Source organism: Mustela nivalis (assembly GCF_964662115.1).
Source record: "Mustela nivalis genome assembly, chromosome: 10".
Classification (NCBI taxonomy): domain Eukaryota; kingdom Metazoa; phylum Chordata; class Mammalia; order Carnivora; family Mustelidae; genus Mustela; species Mustela nivalis.
In genome coordinates this window covers 43,522,292-43,539,458 of record NC_139029.1, presented here as the reverse complement: position 1 = coordinate 43,539,458, position 17,167 = coordinate 43,522,292, and the positions used below count along the sequence as shown (strand labels likewise).

The 17,167-nt window shown below is 44.6% G+C and overlaps 1 protein-coding gene across 1 annotated transcript in view; it reads left to right on the top strand.

Annotated features, from left to right (window-relative positions):
- Positions 1-3,720: 3,720 nt before the first annotated feature.
- LOC309843189 (uncharacterized protein) overlaps positions 3,721-17,167 on the top strand; it is a 657,188-nt gene continuing 643,741 nt past the window's right edge. The window contains exons 1-3 of the mRNA XM_082688548.1: positions 3,721-4,017; positions 4,239-4,287; positions 11,687-11,769. The gene's annotated coding sequence lies outside the window, so the exon portion shown is untranslated. The remainder of the gene's footprint in view (positions 4,018-4,238; positions 4,288-11,686; positions 11,770-17,167) is intronic.

The following is a 17,167-nucleotide window of genomic DNA, read 5'->3' as shown; positions in this document are numbered from 1 at the left end:
GGAGCCTCCACTTCTTCAGTTGGACATTGGAGACAACATACCTATGTGAAATAGGCTGCTGATTAGATGACTTGAGTTTTTAGCGTAAGGTCTGTTTCACTGCAAGTATTTAAATGCAAGATTCTATTCTATTCTATTTATTTTAGTGATTGTATGCCTAATGTGGAGCTGGAACTCACCTCTCAAATAAATAAATAGTAAATTTAAAATTTTTTTGAATAAATAAAGAGAACAATATGTTTAGATTTGCATTTTTTCAAAGTTACTCTGAGGCAACTTAATAAAAGTGTCAAGAGCCTTAAGCACATTCACATAATTTGATCTGATAATTTTACTTTTAGGAATTTATCATAAGGAAGTAATCAGAGATAAAGACAAAGTTTATGTGTGAGAATGCATATTGAATCTGTTTATAATAATCAAATTAGAAACCATATAAATGTTAAATAATTGGAAAACGATTAAATACATTTTAATATGTCCAACTGATGTAATATTTTAAAGCATTCAAATGTATTTGACAGCACTGAAAGGTATAGGAGACAGTCATAATAAAATGTCAACCCCCAAAGAATTCAGATCTTAAATACAGTGGTTCTGGTTTGGGTTTGAAAAAAAAAGAGGGAGAGAGGAGAAGAAAGAAAGAAAGAAAGAAAAGAGGGAGGGAAGAAGGTTAGAAGAAACAATAAGTAAATAAAGGAAGAAAGAAATGGATTTATCTCTGCGTAGTGGGATTATTGGTGATTACTGTTCTATTTTACATTTTTCTATACTTTCCATATCTTTAGAATGAATGTGTAGCTTTTATAATTTAAAAACATTTTTAAAATTATCACTCTTATGGATATTGTGCAGAATAGAGGTTTAAGTAGGAGAGAAAGGTAAAAAAATGAGACAACTCGTTATTAATAACATTAATCCAGGAGAAAACGATAAGGTTTTTTGCCAAGGCATACCCAGAAGAGATATATATAGAAGCAGGGACAGATTCTAGAAATATCAAGAAAAAATCCTATCTCAGTGTGAAATAAAATTCAGAGTTGGTATATACCTACAATGAAATATTTATCAGCCTTAACAAGGAAGTGAATTCTGACACAGGTACAAATGGATAAACCCTAAGGACACTATGCTAAGTGAAATAAAACCATCATAAAAGGATAAAGGAAGTATGATTTCACGTATACAAAGTATATAAAATAGTCAAAGTAATAGAAAAAAAGCAGAATGGTGGTTATCGGGCTGGGGGAGGAAAGACCAAAATTGTTAATGGATATAGAAAACCTATAAAAATATAGGTTTTATAAGATGAAACAGTTCTGGCAATTGGTGGTACAACAATGTGAATATACTTAATACAACTGAACTGTACAGTTAAAAATGGTTAAGATGATAAACTTTATATTACATATAACTTAATTGCATTTAAAAGTTTAAAATATAATAATAAAATTCAGACTGTGTGGCTGGTGATTAAGTTGTACCTGGGTCTGTGTTATTCCATTCTCCTGAGAAGTTAAAGAACTCAGGGTGCATTTGGTTCAGGTCATGATCCCGGGGTCCTGGGATTGAGCCCCACATTGGGCTCCCCGCTCAGTGGGGAGCCTCCTTGACCTTCTCCCTCTGCCCCCCACCCCCTGCTTGTGCTCACTCTCTCTCTCTCAAATAAATAAAATCTTAAAAAAAAAAAAAAAAAAGAAGTTAAAGAACTCAGAATGTCTGTGCTCCCAGTGAGAGTTCTTTCTACTGCCAGATTTTGTGGACCCCCATGAAGGCGGAAAGGGAAACTGAGAGGTTGTATAGCTTGGGCAAGCTCACACTGCCAGCAGAGACCAGGTCCTGTGATTAGAATTCAAATATTTTTTAAAATATTTTATTTATTTATTTGACAGAGAGAAAGAGAGAGAGAGAGAAGGGGAAGGCGGAGGGGCAGGCAGAGAGAGAGGGGAGAAGCAGACTCCCTGATGAGCAGAGAACCCGAAGCAGGACTCCATCCCAGGACCCTGAGATCATGACCTGAGCCAAAGGCAGATGCTCAACCGACTGAGTCACCCAGGTGCCCCCAGAATCCAAATCTTTTGATTTCAGTTCACTGCTGTTCCCATTCCACTGGCAGTCCGGATGATGGTCAGGATTAAGGTCAGGGTCAGGGTAAGGGTCGACCTCTGCAGCCACTCTCACATTCTGATGCTGCCTGGAGTTCCACTGTTTTCACCACAGCAGACAGAAAGTGGATTTCTTTGACATTTCTGGCTAAATGTCTAATATGCACCTCACACTGTCCTAAACTGAGCCCCTGATTTGTCATCCAGTGGTACACTTCTGAAAATAATTTTTGATGATAGTTCACTATGTGGTTTTTGGAGTATGCCTTAGACGTAATTCAAAGAATTGAGTCATATTTCTTTAACAAACTCTTTCCCCATGAACTTATTTTTGAGAATAAGGTTTCTCAGTGCTGATATCTGTAAATATGAAAAACGGGAACAGAATTGACGCTTAACCTTGTTCCATTTTAGCAATAAATATGTACCAACGGGTGTATGAACCAAATAAAGAAAATCATATATCTCATTATGAGATTTATTTCCAATAAAATTTGACTTTATGTATTTAAGAATTAAATTTAAAATTCATACTGTATTTGTTGTTTTGATCATTTGTATACTATTGATTATTATATTTCAGATGGAATTTTTTAATATTTAGAACCACATGGATACAGGCAACAGAACATTTTACATTTCTATTTATATCCACATTTTTGTTAGATATATGGTATGATCATGAATAAACGACTTTCAGTCAAATAATCTGTGCTAGGCTAAGTTCCTGGAGTGGAGTAAATGGGAAAAAATACATGAGTTCAAGGAATAAGAGGAAGTATGTACAGTTTCTCTATTTCATCTATTTTTAAAGTAAATGTAAGCATCAGAATGCTATATTTAAATTCACCGGGATACACCTAAAAGAGTAAATATTTTTATGATGTCGATATTTACGAATTTTCATAAATCATTATGTTTGCAACTCTTTAAACTTAAAATGAACATTTTTTTCAAATTTGCGAATTTATTTATGATGAAGTTCATGTAACTGCATAAAAATTAGATTCTGTTGTGCATTTACAGAATTCTCTTAATTAAATTAATTAAAAGCGTATGGCATTGAGAGAGTGCTGGGAGATTTCTGGTGACCATTCATGTAAAGTAAACGCCATGCATCTACAAGCGTGTATACATGACAGGGATTCAGGGATGGATGAGATCATAAACATAAAATGAACAACTTTAGACGCTAGGTTAAAAATGTGCTTTAGAGTACATAATTTTTCCATATTCTTTCGGGGGTAGGTGAACCAAATAAGCTTGACCACCACTGGCCTAGATTGTTCTTGAGTTGCTTTGTAGAGTGTAGAGAAACGGGTAGGAAGTTGGAGGAAGATTCAGAACCAGAAGAGATTTTTATTTCTGGTTTGGTTTTGGTTTGCTTTTGTTTCTAAAGATTGGAGAAAACCTGTGTGCCAAAGGGAAATGACTGAGGTGCGAGGGGCAAGTGACAGTATGGGCAAGAAGACCCGGGTCACAGAGCGCCTGCAGGGGCAAGGCCTAGGAAACCGGGAGTGCCACCTGCAGATGCTGAAGCACGAGGGCGAGGGTGGGCAGAAGACCCGCCGCGGATGGAGATGCGGGGCCGGGCCTCGGCGGCACGTGTGCGGTACGGCCGCATGGCATCTACCTCCGCAGTTAAACAGGGGCAAGATTAGGCGCCTTAAGTCAGGATAGGGCAGGAGGTGCCGGGGCTGGTAAGAGAGATGTCGGTGGTCCTTTAGGGAAAGAGCCACTCAGGAAACGCAGTGGACTTGGAGTTGGTGACAGGAATTTATTGAGACCAGTCAGCAAGGTGGTGCGGACCTTGGCAGAGTCCCCGAGGCCGGCGCACGTGAGGGCAGACGGGAGGCGGGCTTTAACCAGCTTGGGGGCGCGGTGGTGGGCCCAGGGCCGAGGCCCCGTGAAGGTGAGGGAGCCTGGCCTTGGAGCCGCGGGAGGGATGGGAGCCGTGGATCACTGAATCTCTGAGGCGGGGTAGGGGTTTTTATTTTTTGTAATTTTTAAAAATTACTTATTTTTTTGGAGTAGGGATTTTTATATATATTACATATATATGGAGTTTTTTTTTTTCCCCCTCTCCAGGAACACTTTGTAATTCTCCAATTCTCCTTTTCCTTTTTGTCATAGCCTCTGCGTCGTTTTCCCGTGTGGCGCATACTCTGACTTCCGGGAGGAGGTGAGTGGCACTTCTGTCAGGGTTACTTCTGCGCGCGAGGCCCCAGCCCTGTGGCTGTTCTCTGCCAGCTTTCCCGCGCGCCTGCGAGGGGGCTGGGAGGTGGGGCAGCTCCTCCGGGCCAGCACGCAGGTGGCGGGAGGCGGATGGAGGCGCTGATTGGAAGCCCGCGTGCCGGGGGCGGGGCCTGTCCCGCGTACCAGGGGCGGAGACCCGGCGGTAAGCTGGCGGAGCTCCTTCCCGATTGGCTTGGGCCCCAGAGTCCTCGGTATCGCGTTGGAGCGGGGCGTAGGGGTTGGGGCGTGGGGGCCGCCTGGACCCCAATTCCTTGCTTTTCATGCCCATCGCTGTGATTTAGACTGCGAGTGCAGAATGCTGCGTGCAGCGGCAGTACGCTTGTCTGGGACCGTGCTTGGGGCGACTTGATCAGAGCAGGAGGGTTTTGTTTGGCGTTCTCCCTCCGCCGCGGCCTGGGGAGGGGGCCCGCGGAGGGCGGGGCGGGCACTGGCCCCATGGGATAAGCCCGGCCTGCTTTTGAGAGGACTGGGGACAGAAAAGTGGTTAACTCTTTGTGGCTGTTAACTCTTTGTGGCTGCGGCTTACCCGTGGGGACGGCGGGGCGGTGGGAGGCTTTGGATTTCCAAGCAGGTCGGAGCCGGGCGTAGGGCCCTCCTGCAGTGGATTTCGTGCTTTGTGCCACGCCCAGGGGACGTTTCCAGAGAAAAAGGGCAACTTCCAGCCTTTTCAAGAAACTCTGTCGTGCCCCAGCTCTTCGCCGTCCCTGCATGGAATCCTCACAACTCTATGATGTAGATACTCGGCTGCCTCTTTTTAGATAAGGAAGGGTTGAAGTGACGTGGCGAACATCATCCAGATGTTAGCGACAGAATTCGGGTTGGCCCAGATCTGCTTTGATAGCCTAGGCGCTTCGTAATACTGCACCTGCGCCATGCCCTCCAGGGGTACCGGCTTGGCTGGGTGCGGAGAGGAGAGAAACTCATGATCAGTGAAGTAGTCAGTGCTGTTTCTGCTGAATGCTAACAGCAAGGGAAGATGCCAGCGTTCATTTTTTGTGTGTGTCTGTTTCTGTGTGATTCGGTGAAGCATCCCCAGATGAAATTAAATGTAACCTGGCCAGTGAGGATGAGTAAGGGAGATCACAGCGGAGACACATGCTTCAGGCTTAGGGAGCAGGTTCCAAGGGGGCAGATACCCGGACTCTCAGAATGGAATGCTTAGAAGACCCTTGCGGGTCCCCCATCGTTTCATTTCCCTGAGGAAATAAATGGAGGCCCAGAGAGGATAAGGAATTATTTAAGAACCCCAAATGGGCCTGGGATGCACGTTCTCCACCCTTGATGCTGTGGTCTGGCTTTCTTAATAATTCAGTGGTCACTCTCATCCTGAAAGAGTAGTTAACACTTGTTTAGTACTTACTAAATAAAGTACTTTATTTACATACTTAAGTCTCTTTTAGCTCCTGTAACTAATGAGGTATTTGGGCAAAAGACAATATTTTTACAAGTATTCTATGAAGGAGAGAATTGAGATAGAAGTAACTTAACCAAAATCACACTGCAAATCTCAGCCCGGAGCCCAGGCTCTTCAGTCCTCTGTTATCTGTAAAGTAGATAAGAGGTGCTTGAGGAAACAAGCACAAATCTTTCAGAAGTAAAAATGTGTATCACCCCCTTATTCAGATGCAGACCTGAAGCTCAGAGATGTTTGGTGATTTGCCCAAGGTCACAGAGTGAGAAGGTGGTGGACAGCCCACAGTGGAGAACAGGTCTGGTTTCTTTCTGGTCCATCTAGCACAACCCCACCTTAGCTAGGAAAGGCCATAACAACTCTCCTCTTGACTCACATCTTTCTTTATTTCTTTTATTTTTTTTTTAAGATTTTATTTATTTATTTGACAGACAAAGATCACAAGTAGGCAGAGAGGTAGGCAGAGAGAGAGGGGGGAAGCAGGTTCCCTGCTGAACAGAGAGCCTGATGCTGGGCTCAATTCCAGGAGCTTGGGATCATGACCTGAGCTGAAGGCAGAGGCTTTAACGCACTGAGCCACCCAGGTGCCCCGACTCACATCTTTCTGACAGTGCCTTGGGGATATTGGCCTCTACAGGCAAAATAGCTCTAGTCCTGGCCTGGTTGTATGGTCAAATATCACTTTTCCCATGAGGAGTTTCCTGCTCAAACAGGACAGGGACCTGGGTCTCCTGACTGCTACTGTGGTGCTTTTCTGCATTCCTCCTCACTTTCTCCTGTGCGGCATGTCCTCAGGAGATCTGGATCACTTTATCCCCCCAAAACCAAAGTGTGAGATGTTTTTAGCTCTAGGATCCTTGAGAGAAGCCAGTTGATAAAGCTACTTTGGTTTAGGTTTGGAGGTTAAGAATCAAGGAGGCAAAGCCCGGTCAAGACAGCCTACACTAGAGGCATGGGGCCTGCTGGAACTCAGTTAGCACCTCTTAAATCTGGGTGAAGAGTGATGAATAGAGTTATGAATTGGGGATGGAAAAATGAGCCCCCCTCCCAAGTATTTCTCTTCATGAGTAACCCTCACTGACCTAGTGAATAAGATGCATGAGACTTCTCAAAATTAATTTAGCTCCTCTGGCTTGTCTTCACTGCTAACTTAGGTGTCTCTGAAGGCTTGGCTTCCAGAAGGGTTATTTAGAAGGAGGGCTTCTACTGTGGAAGGCAGCTCTGGACTCGATTCCAGGAGGTCTGGGGGGCTTGAGCCAGCGCTGCCAATCACTGGTTGTGTGACCCTGCAAAATGCAGTTCCTTCTCTAGAACTCAGTCATTATTCATTCAGTCATTCAATAAACATTTCTTGAACCCCCACTGTGGGCCTGGCAGGGTCCTGATGGATGAGACAACTTCTAACAAAACAGCCCCACAGCGGAGGAACTCACAGCCTCAAGGGGGGGAGAGACAAAACCAGACATTGTGAGTGGATCCTCAGCTACTCTGGGAATGGACAAAGACTCTCTGGAGGAACTGATGTCCACAGGGCCACAACAACCCTTATGGAAACTTCATGAAAAATTGAAAAAGGTGCCGCCCGCCTTCCCCCTCTACCCCCCAGGGCAAATGCAACCCCATACTAGAGTGCACAGCTTGGCCAGCTGAGCCCAAGCAGATATTTGTGTTTCCAGTTGCCCCCTGGGCTGGTCACTCCTGCCTGGTGAACAGCTTACAGATCTGACCATCGCAGCCCTGAATGTCAAGACTGAGGTGTAAAGGTCCAGTAGAAGGCAAAGGTGGAAGAGTCCATTTCAGGTGAGGAAGGAACATGTATAGAACCTGCAGGCTTGGGAAAGTGGTTCTTTCACTTGGGAACCTGCAGGTGTTCAGTGTGACTAGAAGGGAGCGTGAGTGGAACCCTGGGGGAATTGAGACTAAGTTGGAAGGATTGGCAGAGGAATTTATTCACTCATGAACTAAATAATCAGTGGGCATCACTTTCAGTTTGCTGTTGGAGGGAAGTAGAAATAGTAGTGAGCAAAGTCCACATAATTCCCTGCCCTGGAGGAATGAATTTACATTCTAGTGAGATGATGGGCTTCTGGTGTCTATTACTGAATCAGAAGGGACCTTCCCTCTTGCACTGTATGTAATGAGAACTGGGAACTTTTGGATCATTCCCATGAATAAATATTTTAATTTTCATCTGTGTGGCCGAAACCACTGCTGACACATTTGGGGGCCTGTTCCTGACATCAGGCACCTACCTGATTGTACCTTGGAGCTGAAGTGACCTTTGGTTGTGATCACAGTACTAAAGGAACTATGACACTTTTCCACCATCTGCTGTCACTGCCCATCCTGATTTGGAAAGAAATTCTCTCCCTCTGGGTCAGCTGAGCAGGCTAGGTGACCCGTGACTTTCCGGGGCCTGTATGGGAATTCATCGGCTCATCCTCAGGCTGTGACCACCTGCTGCGGTCAAAGGCTCTTTCTCTTCTGGCCGAAATACCAATGGAGTTGAGAGAGTCACTTAAAAATTATTAATGAAAGGGGAGCTCCATTTCTGGCATAGGGGTGGGCTGAGGAATTGCAAGAGCCTTGTCAGGTGGTCTACAGGTTGGAAGCTGTGTGGTCTGCTCAGTAGCTCTGATTCAGGTGATTGAAGCTGATTTTTAGGCCTGGGAACTTGGCTTCTTCCTCACTATGTGGTTGTGGGCAAGTCACTTCCTCTTTCGGGATACTAGTTCCTTCCTCTATTAACCAGAAGGTTTCACTTATTGAAATGTGAACAACAGAGTTCTTTGAACTCTTCTGTGGCCCCATAGTATATAATCCAGATGAAAATGGTGGTGCTGTGGTTGAGGCAGTTTGGGGGCCTGGAGTTCTCCTGATTTCAACTGCACCTTGTCTTTACCCTCTCAGGACTTTGGGCTCTACTAGATATTGCCCTGGAATCATAGTGGAATTTAGTTTGAAACAATTAGATTGAACATTTCCCCTCTCAATCGGCTCCTCTGGTCCCTGGGCTTAAGGTAGAGGTGAGGGCAATTAAAAAGTCTTGTGATCATTTTTATAATTTCACATATAAATTAAATGATTATCCAACTCTTTCCCCATTCAACATAAATATCATCCAGCTTATTTAGGTGACCCATCTTGACCCATCTTTCCATGGACAGACATGAGATTTTATATGAATGACTTTGGCAGCAGCCTGAAAACATCTAAAAGGTTCCCGGTTTCACTTTTTATGTAGTATGTTTCCCAAACTGGGGAATATGTGATTTTTTTTTTTTTTCTTTTAAAGGGTTGCATCTGTTAGAAGATAGTGGCATAAACAAGTAGGAATTTATTTCTCTCGTGTACAAAGTCCAGATAGGCACCCCAGGGCTAGAATGATGGATTCTCAAGTATCAGGATCTCAGATTTTTCCATCATGTTGCTCTATAGTCTTCAATACACACCTTCCATCTTGCGATCCAAGATTGTGGCCCTAGTTTCTGCCATCAAGTCTATATTCCATCCAGCAGGAAGGAGGATAGGAGTAAAGGCAAGAGCCTACCATTTCCTTTTAAGGACAGAAGTTGCACATATCACTTCTTTTCACATCCCTCTGCCCATAATTTGGTCATGTGTGCACCCTTATGTTCAAGGGAGGCCAAGAAATCTCTTTAGCTGGGCATCCTTGAGACGAACTAAAAATTCTTTTGCTATGCAAAACAAAAGAGAACAGATAAAGGGGCCAAATAGAGATTGCTGCCATGGGATCTAGCCATTTCTCAAGCTTGAGAAAGACTAATTTCCACAGTCCTTTTTAGCTGTGAAATTCTGTGATGTGAGTAGACTCTAAGGACTTCAAGCTCTAACAGAGCTCAAGAGTTTAGCTAATCCAGTCTCCTTCATCAAATGATTTTACAGATAAGGCCACTGGGAGTGTATAGAGGTTAGGCAATTTGCCCAGGGTTAACTCAGTAACAAAGGGAGAAGTCAATTGTAGGAGTGGCAGGATTCTTTGGGCATGTAGAAGCGCTCTTGGCTCTGTTCTTTATATTCCTAAGTCTGTGATGTCCTGGCCCTTCAGACTATCCCTTTCCATTTATGCCATCATTTGAGGGATATAGTAGACTCTGCCACAGGCATCAGGTTACCCTGAAAGGAGGATGAGCTTTGGAGTCAGGTGTAGTTGGCTCTCAATCCTGCTTCTGCTTCTTATTGCTGTGTGGCCTTAGTCAGGACATTTCATCTGATGGCTTTCCTATCCTCATGTTTACAAAGAAGATACTATCCACCTTACAGGTTTCTTCTTTCTTTCACTCTTCCTTCTTCTACCCCTGCCCTCCTCTTTTCTTCCACTCATGGAGTGAATAAGTAAAGTGTCCTGCTATGGGATTTCAGACATAGAAGGGAAACCAAAGGTAGTTTCCTTTCTTTCTTCCTTTCTCTTTCCTCCTCTTCTTTCATTTTCTTTCTTTTTTTCAGTCTCCTTTGATTTTATACTGCTTCCCACCAGCCTTAATAATCACAGAATCCAGAGGACTAAATACATGTAAGAGTTTGTATATGCCAGATTCTCTTCAGAATCTGCGATGCCCAGAAATAGTTTGCCCTGGCTGGTGAACTTCTACTTCCTTTTACCATTTTCCCCCTTTATTTCCTATTTTTTAATCAGACAAGGAGAACTATAGTTCTTCTTGGGTTTCCCCCTTGACCATCTCATCACTGGCCCCTGATGTAGCTATTTCCTCTCCTTCTCCATGACTTCTGAGCTCTTCACAGTGTTGATGTAATATCATGCTTACTGTGGGTTTTTTCTCTTCCTTGTCTTTGGTTAGAGTCTTCTGTGAGCTCCTAGAGGACAGGAAAGGGACTTCTGTGTATCCCTGTAGCTTGGCCCACAGCCTGGTTACACAGTCATGTGGTGTCCCAGAAGTTGGTTAGGGAGCATGGGTCTGGAGAGGCCATGTCTTCCCACCTTCGCGTTTTATTTTTATTTTTTAAAAATTTATTTATTTATTTGACAGCGATCACAAGTAGGCAGAGAGGCAGGCAGAGAGAGAGGAAGGGAAGCAGGCTCCCCACTGAGCAGAGAGCCTGACGTGGGGATTGATCCCAGGACCCTGGGATCACGACCTGAGCTGAAGGCAGAGGCTTTAACCCACTGAGCCGCCCATGTGCCCCCACCTTCATGGTTTATAGACACGGGAACTGAAGCTCGACTGGGGCTGAGCTTCCTCTGAGCAAATACCCTGTGCTCTACCTTGCATCTTTCACAGTACCTGTTAGGAACAAAGCTGGAAAGGAGTGGAGGGAATGGGGAAGAAGAGATAAGGTGGGAAATCACCTTTTATTCAGCACTAAAAATACCTGCTTTTAAGTAAATGCGTTACTTCATCTTGACAACAGGAATGTAAGGTAAATACCAGTATCCGTCCTGCGGAGGGTGAAATTAAAATGGAGGTCAAGAAAGGTAAAGATATTTGGTTGAGTTCACACGGTGCCTCGGAAGTGGAGTGAGAAATGAAACAAGGTCTGTGAAGCCAAGGTCACACTCTTATTCTTGAACTATGAGTCAGAGTTACTGACACGGTCAAGTGTGAGAATTAAATGGTCTGTGTAGGAAGCCAGATCACTTTAGGAAATTTCTCCTAACAACACTAATGAGGAGGTTCTGTGGCATTGACGGGACATGTGCTTTGGGCTATAAGTACCTTTCAGCTCTCGAGTGCTGGGATTCAGTCTGCCTCTCTGAACTCCTCCACCATGAGTGTGAGCTATTTAAGAAGGACAGATTCTTCCAGGAGCAGCAATGTCTCTTTAGCTTGAATCATCAAGGTCAGGCCAGGCATATTTGTTTGGGGTTTTTGATGGGATTTCTCTTAATTGATTGGGGTGAAGAGTTCAGAGCAATGTTGGATTGGCTTTTCAGCTCCAAGCTGCAAGAGACTGGGCTTGGCACGATTCGAGGCTGTCTGCTGAGGCTGCTCCTGACCCTGCTTCTTCAGCCCACTGGTAAGCACCTACCAGCACCCTCTATTCCCTGGTGCATATGGAGGTAGCTGCTACACAAGGAATAAACATACTCAGTCTCCAGAGAAACCTGTCCAGTTTCTGGGGCTTTCCTGTTTGGATTCTACTCACTGTCTGGAGGGGTTTCTGTGTTGTTTTGCCATCTTTCTCTCTTTCTCTCTCTCTCCTCCCCACCACTCCCCCAGCATCCTCACTTTATCTTTCCCCCTCCTTACCCACCCCCTGCCCTTTTTTCCTTCTTTTCTTCCTTCCAGATATTTTATTATTCTGCTTTAAAAGTGTTTTAGGGCAGTAGGCAATTTTGAATTATAATGCTTCCCAGAGTCTAGCATACAGTAATTTTTGTCTTCCAAGTCTTGGTATATGTTCTTTCTCTTCCTTTTTCATTTAACTAAGATTCACTAATAACAGCAATAGTTTCAGGAAAAGTTACTTACTGATGGGTACCAGGCACCAGTCTTTCAGGGACTAACAAATACTACCTTTATTCTGTCAGCAGTGTTGAACATCTAGCCATTTCAGGGCACCATCATGGACATGATCAGGGCTAGTCCCCTTTTTCACAGAGCATACCCTGTAGTTGGAAACACAGGTAGTGAACACATAAATATATAATATCCTTCCAGATTACCTAATTACATTTTCAAAAAGACCTCACACAGCAGTTGTTACAAGCCCATTTTAGATATGCAGAAATAATGAGGTGCAGGTAATGAACTTATCTGCCCACAAAGAAAGGAGAAGTTGTAATGCAGCCCAACCTGTGGTCTTTTTAGCGTCTGGTGAGGCTTTGTATTATGAGCTTAACTCCAGGGTCCCTCACTTGCATGGGCCCTTTCTAAATTCATTCATACCTAATTGTTCACCCTTTTCTGAGGGCCTACCACATCTTATAAGACTCAGTCCTTGGGCTTATAAAACCTGGACTGGTCCTCACTGATGTAAGGATTCAGAGACCATTCTGAGTTTCCAAAAGACTTCCAGAGGAGACAGATATGAAAATAAGTCATCCTAATTCATAGAGATAAGAACTGTCATAGAAGTGTTATGGCCTGAGTTTTGTTCTCCTTTCCTAAGTTCATATATTGCTAAATGAGGTTAAATGGGGTTCATTAGGATAAGGCCCAAGTCCAATAGGATTGGTGTCCTTGTAAGAAGAGACAGAGTTGCTGGGGAGCTCCCTTCCCATGCACACACAGAGGAAATGGTGTGTAAAGTCGCCAGAGAAAGCAGCTGTCCCTAAGCAGGAAGAGGGTTCTCATGGTAAATTGAATTTGTTTACATCTTGATTATAGATTTTAGCCTTCAGAACTGTGAAAAAATAGAAGTCTGTTTTTTGTACCACTCAGTCTGTGGTATTTTGCACCTGGACCAGACAAATAAAGGAGGGATGTATGAGGCAGCTAGATTTGAGGAGGGGGGCACCTTCTGGACATAGACAACAGTCTCGGGTACGGAGACCCGAGAGAGCATGGAATATCTGCAGACCTACTAGTAATCCTCGTGTGCCTTGAGGCATGGGAGAGGCAGAATCCCAAAAGGTGTGGTATGCCATGCTGCAGAGTCTGGGTTTTATCTGGCAGGTGTGGGAGTGTCCCTGGCTTGCCCAGAACTGGGAGTGTCCCCAGAGTCATGGTGGCTGCAAAGAGGAAGATGCATTGCAGGGTGGGAGACCAGTTAGCCCACTAATGCAATAGCCCAGGGAGCTGAGGGTGTGGCTCTGGAACAGATCTGCAGTGGCACAAGGAGAGGGACGTGTTTTGGATCTGGCAGGAGACAACAGAAGGGAGAGGGAGGAGCTTGGATCGCACATGGGTTTCTGTTTGGGTGTCAGAATGGATAGTTTTAAAATATTTTGGTCACGTCTAAAGTAACTTGAATATATACATGGATTAAATTCGCTTCTGAGGAAAAGTGTTTGGAAGTCCCATATTTCAAAGAAATACCAGGTGAAGATGTGCTGTGATCCTAAATCTATAGTTTTGGTCAGCTGGCTGCTCTGCCATTACAGAGTTTTGGAAGGAATCAGGGTTAAACTTGGTAATTACTTGGCTTGGTGCAAAGTACACTTCTCTCCTAACCTGAGTCTTGGTCCTGATCCAACTTGCTGTTTACCTTTGGGTGAATCATTTGCTCTGTCTGGTCCTTAGTCTCATGTTCTCAAAAAGGAACCACTTGGGTTAAGTGAGCCTTAATTTCCCTTTGAGTGCTAATATCTACACATCCATGTTTAATCGGCCTATGTACAAATCAAGACTTGGGCAAAGATTAAAGTCTAATTTCCAAGAACAATATCTCGTTCAGTCCTAAAGGACAAGCTTTGAGCCCCACATCATTTCAGCTCTGCTTAGACTCGTAGATTCATAGAGGACTCTAGAGGGAGGAGGATACTTGGAAGCTATCCAGTCCAGCTTCTTTATTCTGCACTTGAAGAGACTGAGAAATAGGAAGAGCACCGTCTAAGAGCACCATACAGCTAGTTAGAAGCAGAGCCAGGAATTGAAGCCAGGTCTCCTAACTAGGGGTGTGGGGGGCTGATAATGTGCCACATGACTGTAGGTTCTGATATGGTTGTAGCCCCTGAAATTATGGAAGTGGAGGTCCTGGTCATCACCCCCATTTTGCTACTGCTCTCACTCTATTTATCTGATTGTTTCAAATGCCTCCTACAGCCTCTGGATACCTGGTATCCCCTCTTCCTCCCTTTTACCTGCTTGGTGGTACTCTGTTAATCCTTTACAAACATCAGCTCTCTGATCACCGTTCTTCCCTTTGTACATACCTCAATGGCTATATATAGTGAACACATTATGTGAAAATTGTTATCCTTCTTATCTCCTTACAGTTGACCCAACAGGGGTGGAAACCATGTCTTATTTATCTCTGTGCTTCTAACATCTAGCCCAGGTACTTAGTTAATGTCCATGGAAAGAATGAATACAACAGATAAATAATGATGTCATGAATGAATGAATGTAAACTGAGGTCTGCTGGAGAATATACAATCAGAAAAAGCTTAGGAAGCCGTGCCCCATGAGGGGTAAATGAAACTAGGGTTTTCCTCTCATCTGGTTATTTCTTAGACCTACAGGTCATCACCCTCATTAAGGATAGCTCCCCTAAGCTGTAAGCAGGAAATGCCTCGGTATCAGGTCCAATGGCCCATATTGAAGACATAATCCTTTGGCCCATGACTCACCAATGGATTCCAGAAGGCTCTGTGTGGGTGGCCTTCCTCAATCAATCAATGGTTGGGCGTCCTAGCTTGTGATTGGATCCCCTTTCTGCCACCCAAGCTTACAGGTCTCTCAGATGCAGCCTGTATGGAGACCTCTGGACATCAGGCCTGCTCAATTTCTAACCACCCACCAGGAGACTAGGGAATCATCCATAAAAGCTAGGTTTTATGACCATTGACACCACTTGAGCATGGTCATTATGATTATTTAACATTTATGAGACACCCTCAGTGCACTGGGGGCAAGGGAAAGGCAGTTTGGCAGCCTCAGCACAAACGGATGTTTCTCTATAACCCCACAAAGGTGCTCCCTCCCACCCAGATTAGTTCATTTGCAACTATGTTCAGGAGCTCATATAGGCCAGGGCAGGATTCACTTAAAGCATCCTATGTACTTAACCCGGACATTTCCAAGAAAATCTCAGTTAGCCAAATCCCAACAAAGGAGAACTAATTAACCAGATTTTTGTTTTTGCAGTTCTCTTGCTTTGTTCTCTGAGAGATGTTGATGTGAAAAGTCCTTCATTCTTTCTCATTCAAAAAAATATATGGGCTTCTGACTTTATGCTAGACTATGTGTCTAGTCTTGGCATTATAGAAATAATGTAGGACAGCCTGTGGTCCTAAACAGCTCAAGCATGGAAAAAAAAATACAGTGCCACAGGTGATCTATGAGAGCCAGGTTGATGGAAGAGTGCAGGCCTACAGGAGGATGTAAGTGGTCAGCTCACTCTGTTGGCAGGGCACAGGCTAAGAAGGCTTTACAGGAGGAAAAGCTCAAGATAGCATTTGATTGATGATGATTTCAGAGTGGGTGGACATGGACCTCATAGGCAGAAGGAATGACTGAGCAAATGTATGGGAGGGTGAAATGGTAGAGCATAGTCAGGAAATTCTAAACCATACAGGCAAATTGGGATCTATGGTATGAAGGGATGAGATGGGAAATCTAGGCAAAGTCTAGATTATAAAGGGCCTTGCCCATTGCTGAAGAAGTGTGGTCATGACTGTTGCTTTGGGAAACTGTGTCACTCTCCTGGAAAGGCACTCCTCCTTTGGTTTGGTTGACATCACTCTGATGGAGCAGCTCCTGCCTCCCTGGTTGCTCCCCTCCGTCATTCGCATGGGGTTGTCTCTCTTTCTGCCCACCTTTTAATGCCAGTGTTGCTCAGTGTTCCTCCACTATTTGTCCTGCTCTGGACCTTCCTCTGGGGAATTTCCCATTGCAGTGATTCCCCACATGATCTCTCTCCCCAGACGCTTTCCTGAACTCCAGACGTATACATAGACCCCACTGCCTGGTGAAGTCTCTACCTGATGCAGGTGGCCGTCTGCTCCCTAACCCTTCACTCATCCTCTGTTTCTTGTGCTTGCAGAAATCATCACTGTCTAGCTGATCCAACTTGGAATTACACTAGACTCCTCATTTCTACTCATAAGTTACATCAAGTCCACTGAAGATTCATTCATTCAACACTACTCAGTTTTTACTTTCTGCCAGGGCTGCAACTAGCAGGTGGTGTAGAGATGGGTATAACAGAGCTCTGGCCCTTGAGGAGCTCAGTCAGATGGGAAGAATGGCTCATAAGTAGCTGACTGTCATTCTGGGTGCACCACGTAACCAGAAAGGGCTGTGGGCTGATGACTTACCTGGGTTCTAGAAGGTGGTGTGGAAAAGGCACCTACCGTTGCCAGGTGGCTGGAGTGGGGTGAGGAAGGCCTGGCAAGGGTTCCTCAAGGGGATGATCCTTGTGCTGTGCCTCAAAGAATGAGTCGGAATAGGAGGCTGTGAGGGAGGGGAGATGTGCCCCAGGGAAAGGGAAAAACATGAGGAAGTGAGTGGTGATGATAAACGGTGGGATGCGGCTTTAAGCAGCTCACAGGTGCCTGAGAAAAAAGTGGAAGGCAGAAGTGGTAAGGAGGAGATGAAGCTGACCTCTGTGGGGCCTTGTGTTTCTTGATAAAGAGTTTGGATGTATCCCAAGGGAAATCGGGTGGGATTCAAGTCAGAGAACTGACTTGAACAAGGTAACTGTGCGGGAAGATCAGACCAGCAGGTAGGGTGGATTGGCAGGTGGAGGAGGGCTGCTGTGGGGTTGGCAGGTGGAGGAGGGCTGCTGTGGTGTGGAGGCCACGAGAGAG